The sequence below is a fragment of the Berghia stephanieae genome, chromosome 1 (genome assembly GCF_034508935.2).
Source record: "Berghia stephanieae isolate SIO BIC M18660-M18661 chromosome 1, UCSD_Bste_1.3, whole genome shotgun sequence".
NCBI lineage: Eukaryota > Metazoa > Mollusca > Gastropoda > Nudibranchia > Aeolidiidae > Berghia > Berghia stephanieae.
In genome coordinates this window covers 85182782-85195346 of record NC_088360.1, presented here as the reverse complement: position 1 = coordinate 85195346, position 12565 = coordinate 85182782, and positions in this window count along the sequence as shown.

Here is a 12565-nt window from a genome sequence, read left to right as displayed (position 1 = left end):
AGGAATGGCAGGGCAGACCTGCTCGATATAGGAACTGAATTCCTCCCAGTCAGCCTTCCTGAAATTCCATCTGCAAAGTGGGAGAGACTGCACCCTCGGTATTGTCACCCCAGCTGTGACAAGAACCGGCCTGTGCTGGCTATGCGGAAAGTCCCCGAGGACTGTCCGCTTCACCTGCAGTGGTTCACCGTTCGCGCCTTTCGTTACGAGGGTGAGGTCTGGAGTATACTCCTTCTTATGGCGGGTACCCCGGAAGGTACCCTTGGCTGTAGGATCGTACACTAGGTGTAGATCATTACAGTCCATCCATGAGCGGAGTTGTCTTCCTGCCTCGTTGCAGTCTCGGTAGCCCCATTGGTGATGGTGGCTATTAAAGTCTCCCAGACAGATGGAAGGATGGCTGACCACCGGTACCGGTGGTGTAGTCCAAGTCGCTCTAGGTGGTTTGTAAATATTATGCAAACACAGTCCACCTACTTCCACGGAAATTCGGTTCACCCCATTGCTGTCCGTTACGCTCTCAATGACCCTTACCTTCGATGGCTCTTTAGCGTAAACGCTAACCCCTCCTTTGAGCCTCGAAGTGTCCTCGCGTTGGACCACCGTATAGCCTGGGATCTGAAATCGGGAAGATTGCGCGCCTGGATAAAGGTGGGTCTCCTGTAAAAGGAGGATATCAACGCAATGAACGGCCAGTAGCTTTGATAAAAGCTCATTTTTTGCCATACTCTGGCTCTCGACGTTCAGGGACAATATACACGTCAGTTCGCCATCCCCGCCGTCGCATTTTCCAATCGGCAGGCCGCGAATCGATTGATGCATGGGACGTTTGCTTTTTTCTCGGACGTGCCGACGACCCGGGCGACACGAACGCGGTATTATTTGGCTAGGCGGCAGACCGCTTCGCCATTGACGGGACTGATTTGGACTCGACATAAGGACAATAGTGTGGCGCCCGGGATAGGGCTGCTATTCGGGCACCGGGTTTGGATCAAATTTAGTCACACACCGGGGCGAGCAGCTCATGTGGCTCGTTGGCTCGATACCCGGGATGGTCTCGTGACGGTCGACCGGGATTTACACCTTTGCCCTCCCGTGTGCCTCAAGCCCCCTCACCAACTGCAAGGTAAAGATCCACGAGGGGGGCCGTGAGGCGAATAAAGGGCCGGAGCAGGTGAAAGTCAGACGGTGCCAAATTTGAAAAGTGGTGATCAAATATTTTAGAATGCAATTCTTGAAAGCCCCCATAAGACCCTTTGTATGTTTCGGCTACGCCGTCATCATGACACCGATCCAGAAAGTTTTGGGAAACTTCCACTCTTGTATTCTTCTGTGAACTTTTTTTTTTTTTTGATCAACATGGCCCAATCTATCCAATACTCAAATATGTCATAGATAATTTCATGAATGGTGATTTTACAAAAAAAAAATAAAAAAAAAAAAAAAAATAAATTCAACTCCCCAAGCAATCTACCGACTCTTCACTCCTAACTCCTATCACATTTGATGATCTCGTTGGTCCGGAATAAATATAGAGTTATGATCACTGTTTTCTAACATTGGCTGACTAGACTTGAATTCGTTTTCTAGAGATACGACCATCTTTGAAAAAGAACACCACTGATAAACATGAGACTTAGGGAGCGTTCACATATTACGTCATCAGCTAGGGGGGAGGGGGGGTCTACCAAATGTTGACCTGTGTTGACATGGGGGGGGGGGGGGGGGTCAGACCCAAGATGATGTCATCAAAACATAGGCAAATTAAGCCTATTTCAAAGTTTGTTCCTTTCAAAACAGCTAAAGATAAATTGCTATGATGAGTATTGCCCATCTCTCAAGAAACAAAATGGGAAAGGGGTATCACTTCTCAAAAGGCGAACTTGCCCTAAATGTTCATTGTATCACTCCTCGATCACAGCAATGAAAGACCATTCACGAAAATGCGGCATAATGAAGAACAGCAAATGGGAGAAAATGATGACGATGAAGATGAAATTGATGATACTATTTATAGTACATTGCCAGAGGTCCAAGGCAGAAACATTTTTGAATCAATTAATTTTATGTTTGGAAATTGAAACAGAAATTCATTCCACTAAAAGACTAATATGCTATAAAATAATTTGCCTCCTATACTATTTTAAATTACACTATTTTTTTAAATAGCTCCTGCACCAAGTAGCCTAATTTAATAATGTTTGTTAGATTTTATCTTTGCAAATTTAAATTTTATGTCCCCATTGTATCGTAAAACATAAATTATCAACAGTTTCTGAAATTAATAAAATGTCTGAATGTGTTTTATCAAACGTTGATAATCAATGTTTATGGTTTGAAAAACGAATAATAAATATTGTGAAATTAAAGTTATCTTTTAGTTTTATTAAATTAGATGACGTCATCATCTGTTGGGGGGGGGGGGGGGTCAGGTCAATGATGACAAGTGATGACTTGGGGGAGGGGGGGGGGTCTAAAAAGGGCAAATTTTTGATGACGTAATATGTGAACGCTCCCTTATACTACATTGCATTCTCACCAGCGTATATGGGCTTCTTGATTCTCACCATAATGTTCTGGTTGTTTCATGAAGAGTTTCAGACGGTGTCTTCTTTTTGTAAACAAAAACAAAGCAACAGCTCTGACTTCTAGCTTTGACCATTCTGTGATAGGAACCGCCGTCTTAAAAACACTGTAGTAAAGATGACTTCTTTTTCTCTCTCTCCCAGACAAAATAGAAGCATTGATTAAAATAGAAGACAAAGGGAGTAAATATATTATGCCCCTGGTTACTCGAAGTCTGTTACTGACCTTTCTGGCCATCCAACATTGGGCTATTGGTCAGTACTGACCCCCAGACGCTAGTACCTGCGTGTCAGTGCTGACGAACAGGCGCCAGCGCCTGGGGGTCAGCACTGACCAATAACCTGGTGTTATTGGTCAGTATTGAACAACAGGTGCCGCCGCCCACAGACAGCCTCTCTTCGGTCTGTGCCACCGCCCGCCATTAATCAGCACTGACGAACATCGGGCCTGTTCGTCAGTGCAGACAAAGACCTCTTCGCACTTATTTGTCACTTCCTAAAGTAAAAAAAAACAAAAAACAATTAAATTCCCAGGCTTTCAAGGCCAACTTATCCGATGACACTAAGCAACACGTGGTCACTTAGATAAATTTGATGTCTAACGCGTTAGATCGTGGCCTTCGTAAAGTTATGGCCTGATACTTACCAAAAAATGACGTCAAACTGCCAGTCTTTTGCCATAAAAGAAAACAAATCGTGAGTCGTATTCAGTAGTTCAACCAACGAAATAACTTGTTTCCTTGAGCTCTACTAACAACTCACTAACCGGTGCAAAAACCAAATAATGACGTCAAACTGCCGGTCCTTTTGGATTTCAGTATCAGGCTATAACATAACGATGGCTACGGTTAGATGCCGTTGGGGCAACGGTATGACTGTCGTTTCAAGCCACCATACGATTCTTTTTTATTTTATGTTGTCTTTGTGTGTATGTGTTTTTGTTTTTATTTTTTTTTTGTTCGTATATTTTCGTTATTGCTTAAATTAAAGAAAAATAGAGGAAACGTGTTATAATATAATATTTCTTGTTACGATTCTTTTATAATACATTGTCCATTCTATTGATGAGGTTTTTAAAAAAATGTATTTGTTTTGTTTTTGTTTTTTGTCATGCAAAAAAAAAAAAAAAATAATAATAGCGGAAAGGAGGAGAAACCTGATAACGAATAGATAATTCCATATTTTTTTTTTTTTTTGGGAGGGGGGGGGGGGGGGGGGGGGGGGGCCAGCGTGGCTCAGCGCTACGGTCTTTGCTTCGTACCCGAAAGGTACCGAGTTCGATTGCTTCTTTCTTTATAAAAAGAACATTACTTTCCTCCTCATGCCTTTTAATGGCATCAGTTAAAGCCTTCAAGGAGGCAAATTTGTTGCCGACAGCGAGTTCCATAATTTGTAGCTTTCTCCTGTCTCAGTGAGATTCGAGCAAGCCGAATTTCAAATGACAGAATGAAAAAAGACGAGACAATGAAAGAGCTTCACTTTCAGTTCTGACGTCACGCATCAGTGAGCATGCGCGTTGGAGGAACCGAAATATAAGGTTTCCAGTTTGGCGTTTCAACAGCAAATTTGGTATTTTTCTCAGGATTGAACAATATCATTTGTTTAATTAATTGATAAATTTATTAAACAAATCTCACGTAAACCGATAAAAAAAGGTGAAACCAAGGGACTTCCTTGCGACTAGTATGGGACAGGAAATGCGGATTTATTTGTCGTAGAGCAAGTTATTTCAAAAATGGCATTTTTCCATAATTTTGGCGCCGTCAGTACAGGCGCCAGAACTGACCAATCAGTGCTGACCCCCAGACGCTGGTGCCTGTTCCAGGGTTGCCAGTTTGGCATTTTAAATGCCAGATTCCAAAAATCTGGCATTTTTGAAAACCGTTTGGCATTAGAAAAATCATTTGGCATTTGGCATTTTCATTTGGCATTTTCTTTTCTTGTATATTATACTTCAAATGACACCTTTTCTCAACCGTGGTGTAGTGGTTTAGCACTCCACTTAGTAGTCAGTAGGTAAAAAATACCCCAACAGGAAATTTAGTATAATTCAAAAAAAGAAAAAAGAAAACATGCAAGCCACCAGGATATGATAGTAAATTGTCTATCAAAAGTGACTAGTTTTCTTAGTGGGGGTGGGAGTCAACAGACTTTGGCATTTTTTTTGGAGTGTTTTGGCATTTTTTGAGTCTTCCCCTGGCATTTTGTTGAAAAATAATCTGGCAACCCTGGCCTGTTCGTCAGTACTGACCCCCAGATGCTAGCGTCTGGGGGTCAGTACTGACGAATAGTCACTCCGTTTAGAAAATGGGTCTGTTATTTGCAGAGACAATTCTGAGTGTATTTGTGGCAGAAAATCATTTGCGAAGGACTAGCGTCCCACGCCCAAATGATAGCTAACAGTGATTGCTCGTTTACTGGTTTGATTCCTGTGGTCATTACACTGGATTGATCGCCGTGGCCATAAAGGGCACGCAACACCTCCTTTAATCTACATTAATGACTTACACCAGGAATCCAATTAATTGAGATTGTTTGCAATGATAACCTTCTATATCGTACAATAAGAACTGAACGTGACACAGAAATTCTTCAAGCTGATCTAGATAGCTTATAATGCTAGGAAATAGAAACTAAACTAGCTTGGGATTCCTTCCTCAAGTGTCAGGTTCTACAATTCACAAACAACAGGAAAATCAGATACCTATTCAACCTACACGATACATAACAATAACACCGCACTAGAAGAAGTGAGCAAGGCAAAATATCTAGGAGTGACAATAACTAACCAACTAAATTGGAAAGATTATTTAAAACATTATTTAAACATTAAAAAAAATAAAAATAAAAAAACAAAACAAAACAACAACAACAACAAAAAACCAACAAACAACAACAAAAAAAAACAAAAAAAAAAAAAAAACAAAAAAAAAACAAACAAAACAAAACAAAGCAAAAACAACAACAAACAAACTCTGCTTTAACCCTATTTTCATACTAAAATAGAAAGTATTAGAAAGTCCTATTTCCTGATTTGGGGTCCATTTGGCCCCCCTGACTTGCAAAAAAAAAAAAAAATACTAGAAAGTCCTATTTTCTTATTTGGGGGCCATTTGACCCCCATGATTTTACTATGGAAAATTCAGTTAAAATAATATTTTCTCATTAAATGTATGGGGTTAAAACATGTTGTTTTTGTTGTGACATCATGCATCTATTTATTTAGTGACATAGTCGTGTCAATATGATCCACAACTTACTGGTAGATGGCATCTACAATAATTGACTAAGTTAATTTTGTTTCCTGTTTGCTGTCCAATATGATGAGCGCCAGTTTCATCAACTCTAATCCAGAAACATCCAAGTAAGTACTAACTCTTTATTTTTTTTTTTTCATTAGAAATGTGACGAATGAAGATGATTCTTATACTTATCCTATGTAATAAAAATGAATTGATAGTAGATCTATCATTAATTTTCTGATTGTAGTACTAGCTAGAATGAATCGCCAAACATGAAATGATGAAACAATACTGGATAAATGAAAGTGTTAATATTCAATTTAATGTTTCTTGCAATACTTGCCTTACTTTCGTGTCTTGCTTATCTTTTCTTATTGTGTGTACCCTACCTTAACATAACATATAACATATGGTGTAGGGCGACATAGGATAAAATCCTTTGAATGCCCATTAAATTGATTGAAAGATTACAATAATGATACACGTGGTAAAGATAGTATAACAACTTAAATACACTCATGTAAATGTGATGTACAAACATATATCTTTAACCTTGACATGCAAAGCACACACACACACACACACACACACATACACTCATACATCCAAACATATAGAAGATGGCCATAATAAGGTAACAATGCATAATATTTGCATACAAGATTGAACGGCATGTCAACAGCAGTGCAAACAAGCATCATTCGTCATATATAAATCCTTCCCACATATTTGTTTGTAACTTCTTATATGAAAAGTTATTTATTTTCTAGTACCGTTTTTCAATGTCTAGGTGAACTAAATTGATAGCTTGAATGACTACGTTATGTCTCAGCCATAGTGTCATGAATTTGCTAACTAAATGGTTTGTATGTTGTTTTTTTTTTTAAATCAGCCATCCGTTGTGTGGTCTAAATTATGCTGCACTGGGCCTAATAAAAATTATTATTATTATTATTATTATTATTATTATTATTATTATTATTATTATTATTATTTTATTATTATTATTATTATTATTGAAAATTGTGAAATGAAATTAAAGATAGAGCTTCCTTTGATATCTTTAGTATTTTTTTCTCTAGGCTAGGGCTATTGGTCAGTACTGACCAATAGGTGCCAGCGCCTGAGTACTAAATAAGAGGTACCACCGGCAATTGATCAGTACTGTCGAACACAGGGCCTGTTCGTCAGTGCTGACAAAGACCTTTTCGAACTTATTCGTCACTACTGGATTATTTCATTAGTAATAAAATTATATAAAAAATCCCAGGCCAACTTATCCCATGACTGTTTGTTACACTTAGACAACTTTGATTTAAGTTTAACGCGTGGGGCAATGGAATGACTCTCACTCTCATTGTTTTATGCCGCCATAAGATTCTTGTTATTTTATGCTGTCCATTCTATTTATGTATTAGTTGTTTTGTTTTTTGTTATGTTTTTTTTAAAAAATAGTTTTTCGTTTCTTTTGTTTGCTCATTCAGCCCACGCCAGCTTGTTGCTGGTTTCAGTTCTAAATTCATAATCACAACCGTGACGACCCAAGAAAGAGCAGCTTTATTATTTTATGACATTATTGTCAATTATTCTAAGACTAAGACTGGTAGAGGCATGTCTTGACAATTTCCAAGAATCGTCTATTTGGAATGAATAGAATTATTATAAAAGGATCCTTGAGGATTGTAGATTTTGAATCTTTACATAAGAGTTAGGGAACATAATGACAATCGTTCAAGCGTAAGAAAAACAACTGGTTTGAAAGTCATGAAAATTTGTTACTTATTTCCTCTAAACTGTGTCATGTCGGGCTGATTGAAAATGTTCAAAATTGATTTTATGCACAAAATCTGAGTTTTTGTGTTTTATTAAAGAGAATGATCAAAATTTGTTAAACTGACAAAATCTATAATTTCACATGTAATGACCAATCGTTTAACTGTTAAATCCATTTTGCTATTTAGTTAATTCAGATATAATACTGTTTGGAAGTTATAGGTGACATAGCGGGTGGTTGGATGGGAGCATCACCCTTGAATCATATACCTATGATGTTCGCATGGGTGTACGATCCGATAGTGATGTCGTTTCTTCTTCTCTTTACTAGCCTATCCTGCTTCTTTGGTTTGTGATTGTATTTTTGACAGGGGATATTTTTTTTCTGTAAATCTTCTGCCTGTTTGCTCTTGGTTATTTATAATTTAGCTTATATCTTTAGGTTATGATTTTGATTTACATTTGTACTATTTTTGTTAGATTGCTTGTTTTTTTTTGTTTCAGCGGTCTCTCATATAACCTCAATTGTGTTGGAAGAGACCTAAAGCAACAAACAAACAAAAAAAAAAAAAAAAAAATAGGTGACATATGTTATGAAAAGACTTCCCAGAATATCGATGGGTTCTTGAATCAAGTTCTAAAAGTCATACCGTTTGATACGGGTCAATAAGCCGGGGTTGATCCTAGATTCTATGACGTGAGATGAACTAGTAACAATCATTATTCTTAAAGTTTATCCACTGTCTAAGACACAAGTTGAGATAAAAGCCACTTAATGCAAGACAATAAACGTTCAAGGTTACTCATAGTTTTGTGTGTTGGTCCGTTATATTTCCGGATGGCAATGTTGTGAGCTTCTTAGCCAATCATACAGCATCTATTCCCGTCCCCAACATTTGCTCTCTTCATCATCACCACAACTACATCATCATTAGAGGAAACACGGGTGATATCAAAAAACTGGTTCCGATCTCAATGGAAGTGTAAAACCACTCTTCTGGAGGACTGGATACCTTGTGTAATTCATCTTCTGGTTTCAGATTGATGGGATCTTATTTTCTAGTCTAAATAGGTAAATGCTGGTCGTCTTCTGTACTTCTCATTACTGCCTCCACCACCAATATATATTTCAACCACATATTATCACTATCATACGATAGGTGGATATTCGTTTAGCACAGGGACCAACTCCCCCTCTCCTTCCATTTCCAGTGCATCCTAAAATCTTGACAGAAAGTGTTCCCATAGGCCAGTTTTAAATCTTTCGCCTGGGTGGGGTTCCTACCTCCCATAGTGGGCAGGGGGGTACATACTGTGTCTTCTATCCCCTTATAACTGTCTTCCAACATGCTTTCTGTCTTTATCTTGGAATGAGATTACTCGGTTTTGTCCTGGCCCTGGCCGGAGTCCTAGCTGGGAGGGAAACAGTCAAATGCATAGTTATTGTTTTGGGAGATGCTATTTTTTGCCTTGTAAATCATCTCTCTGTTATGTTTTATTATATTTATTTTTAATGTATAATGTAAGCATATGAGTGTATTCCTCTTTGTTGGATTTTGTGCTTGTGTCCGGATGAGACTTAGAGGTGATCTCAAACTAAGTACATTGGTGGTTTGCTCTTGGAATCTACATCTGATCCCTATTTGTCCCCAGTTCCTCTATGTCTTACTTCTTCTTGGGTGCTTTAATTGTACTTCTAGAACTTTTTACTATCCCATTTTCTTCCTATTTACTGGCGCTGATATAACCTAAATGTGTTGCAAGCGCCGTAAAACCCTTAAAAACCTTAAAAACAAACAAATCTTTCGCGCCAGAAAAACAATTGACAAAAGATGATAGATGTTGAGTGGATTTTAACATGAGAGAACTAACGAGTTGAGAGCAGAGATTTAAAAGGACAACAAAGGGGATAGAATAAACAACAAGATTGACCCCCCCCCTCTCCCACCCTATAATACGAATGACAACCATAGATAAACTTCAAGTCCTTACCCAAAGACTTCGAGGAATCGCGGGTCAAATGTGCATAGGTCTCATACTCGTCCCTGGCATGGGAAAACCACCAACAAGTGCCAGCGCTCGACCAATATTACTCCGTTTTCTCTATAAAGTCATGGGGGCCAAATGACCCCCAAATCAGGAAATAGTACTTTCTGTATTTTTCTCTTTGAAAGTCATGGGGGCCAAATCTCAAATTCCAAATGAGCATGCTCAGTGTGAGTAAACTATGCATGTGACAAGCATGAAATTTGGCATGGTCATGGACCTTGTGATTTTAGGAAAAGTCACCAAATTTCAGGTCTCTGCGTCAAAAATTGACTGTTTTATGAATAAAAAACACACCCCTGGGGTCTTTTTGGCCCCCAAGTATGAAAATAGGGTTAAGCTTCCTAAGAGGAAATTATAGAGCAGTAAAGTTAGGTGCCCCAAACGTAAACAATAACAAGTTGCTAGTGATTTCCGTTAGGGACCGGAATAATTTACGCACAATATAGGTCTCCCAATTTTGTAGTTTGAGTTGTAGGCAATACACTTTCAGTATTGAAAATATGTTTACATAAAATCTAACAGTTGCAGAAATAATAATATAAGGCTAAATTATTATGAAAATCAGGCTCCGAATAATTCTCGTTTTGTTCACACCAGCGCAATAATTTGCTCTGGTCTAAAAATAGATAGACTGTAACTTTTGATAAATTTTAGAAAATTTTACCTTTTGTTCCATAAAATATCCATATCTAGACATTATTTGATGCATGATCGAGTATTTATGAATATGTGTTTCTTTTGCCACCTAACAGCCAAATTTTAAAGGTTATTTTTTTCTATTATTTACATTGGAACGTGAGCTGTCAAGACAGGAACATGTGGTTTGCCACGTGCTTCTCGACCTTTGTTTACGTTTGGGGCACCTAACTTTACTGCTCTATACGACAGTTGGCGGGAAATAAAATTAAAGCTAGGGGAGGGCATCCGGGTCACCAAAAGGTCATCGACGCTTTAGGTTTTGAGAAGTCAGGTCATCGACGACTGAGAACTTCCCGACCTCCACTTAGTTCTCGATGCTTTTCTCGTCTCGAGAATCTTGGTCGTCGATGCTTCTCGTATTGAGTCCCGAGTCCCGAGTCTCGAGACTATACTGCGCGAGCGACGCACGCGTTACTAACAATGTGTACTATCAACTATAGAATAGTAAAGTTTGCTGCCCCAAACGTAAACAAAGGTCGAGAAGCACATGGCAAACCACATGTTCCTGTCTTGACAGCTCACGTTCCAATGTAAATAATAGAAAGAAAATAACCTTTAAAATTTGGCTGTTATGTGGCAAAAGAAACACATATTCATAAATACTCGATCATGCATCAAATAATGTCTAGATATGGATATTTTATGGAACAAAAGGTAAAATTTATCAAAAGTTACGTCTATCTATTTTTAGACCAGAGCAAATTATTGCGCTGGTATGAACAAAACAAGAATTATTCGGAGCCTGATTTTCAGAATAATTTAGTCTTATATTATTATTTCTGCAACTGTTAGATTTTATGTAAACATATTTTCAATACTGAAAGTGTATTGCCTACAACTCAAACTACAAAATTGGGAGACCTATATTGTGCGTAAATTATTCCGGTCCCTAACGGAAATCACTAGCAACTTGTTATTGTTTACGTTTGGGGCAGCAAACTTTACTGTTCTATCTGCATTGTTCACCCCTCTCTCGTCGGCGATGATTCCAGCGAAGCTCGAGACTTTTTTGCGTCTCGAAAAAGTCTCGAGCATCGCTCTAGTCATCGGTGCTTTCATTCAATACCTAGTCATTGGTATTGGGTATTGACGTTATATCATATTTTAAACAGCTAACAAAACACAAACGTCGTAAATAGATCAAAATGGTTATAGGTATCAATGTTTTATTATTATACAAAGTGAATTTATTTAATGTATTTTAAGTTTTAATACAAAAAAGCCATCCAAAGCTCAGTTGAAGTGCTACTTCTCGGGAATTCCCGACTTTTCCTTGGTCATCGAGTTCGGGAAGTTTTGAGTGTTGGTGGCCGATGACTTGAGGTATCATCGAGACTTCCGCTCGACACTAATTAAAGCTCTACAAAACCTTTGTTAGACCTACACTGGAACTCTGTTTGGGACCCTCGACACAAAGGATAAGAAAATCCAAGAAATAGAATGCAAAACAGAGCAGTGAAATTTATTAATAAAAACAACAAAGATTAAAAAAAAAAAAAAAACAAAAAAAAAAAAAAACAAAACAACAAAACAACAACAACAACACAAAACTGATTTAGATCTTGAACGGCTACAACAGAGAAGAAAGCGTGATAAAGTGATGATATTTTGCAAAACGACCTAGTGAAATTACTTCTCGGTGACATTCAACAAATAAGAGGAAGCCATCCAAGCTTGTGGTTCCCCACTTGTTCTCGTTCATACCATCGACATTGAGACATATTCAGTAAAAAGAAAAATATTGTGGTCTAGGGATCTTCGAAATTGAAGTTACCTGTCCCCGCGGAATTATGCCATATTTGGGGCAAAATTATGCCAATATTATGCCAAAAAAAGGAAAATTATGCCATAAATTCGACATTATGCCATAAATTATGCCAAAAATCCGACATTTGTGCATGTTCTTGCGTGCTTTTGTAACCCCCAAAATCTAATTTTCACAATAAATATGAATACTGATAGGTTTAAAAGCTACATTTTCATTAAAAACGACTAAAAAGCAGAAATATATACCAGACTATTGTTTTTTTCTTTTTAGGGTTTTACTGCGCTTGCAACACATTAAGGTCATATCAGCGCCAGTAAAAAGGAAGAAAATGGGATAGTAAAAAGTTTTAGAATTACAATTAATAAAGCACCCAAGAAAAAGTAAGACAGGGGAACTAGGAACAAATCGGGATCAGATGTAGATTCCAAGAGCATACCACCAATGTACTT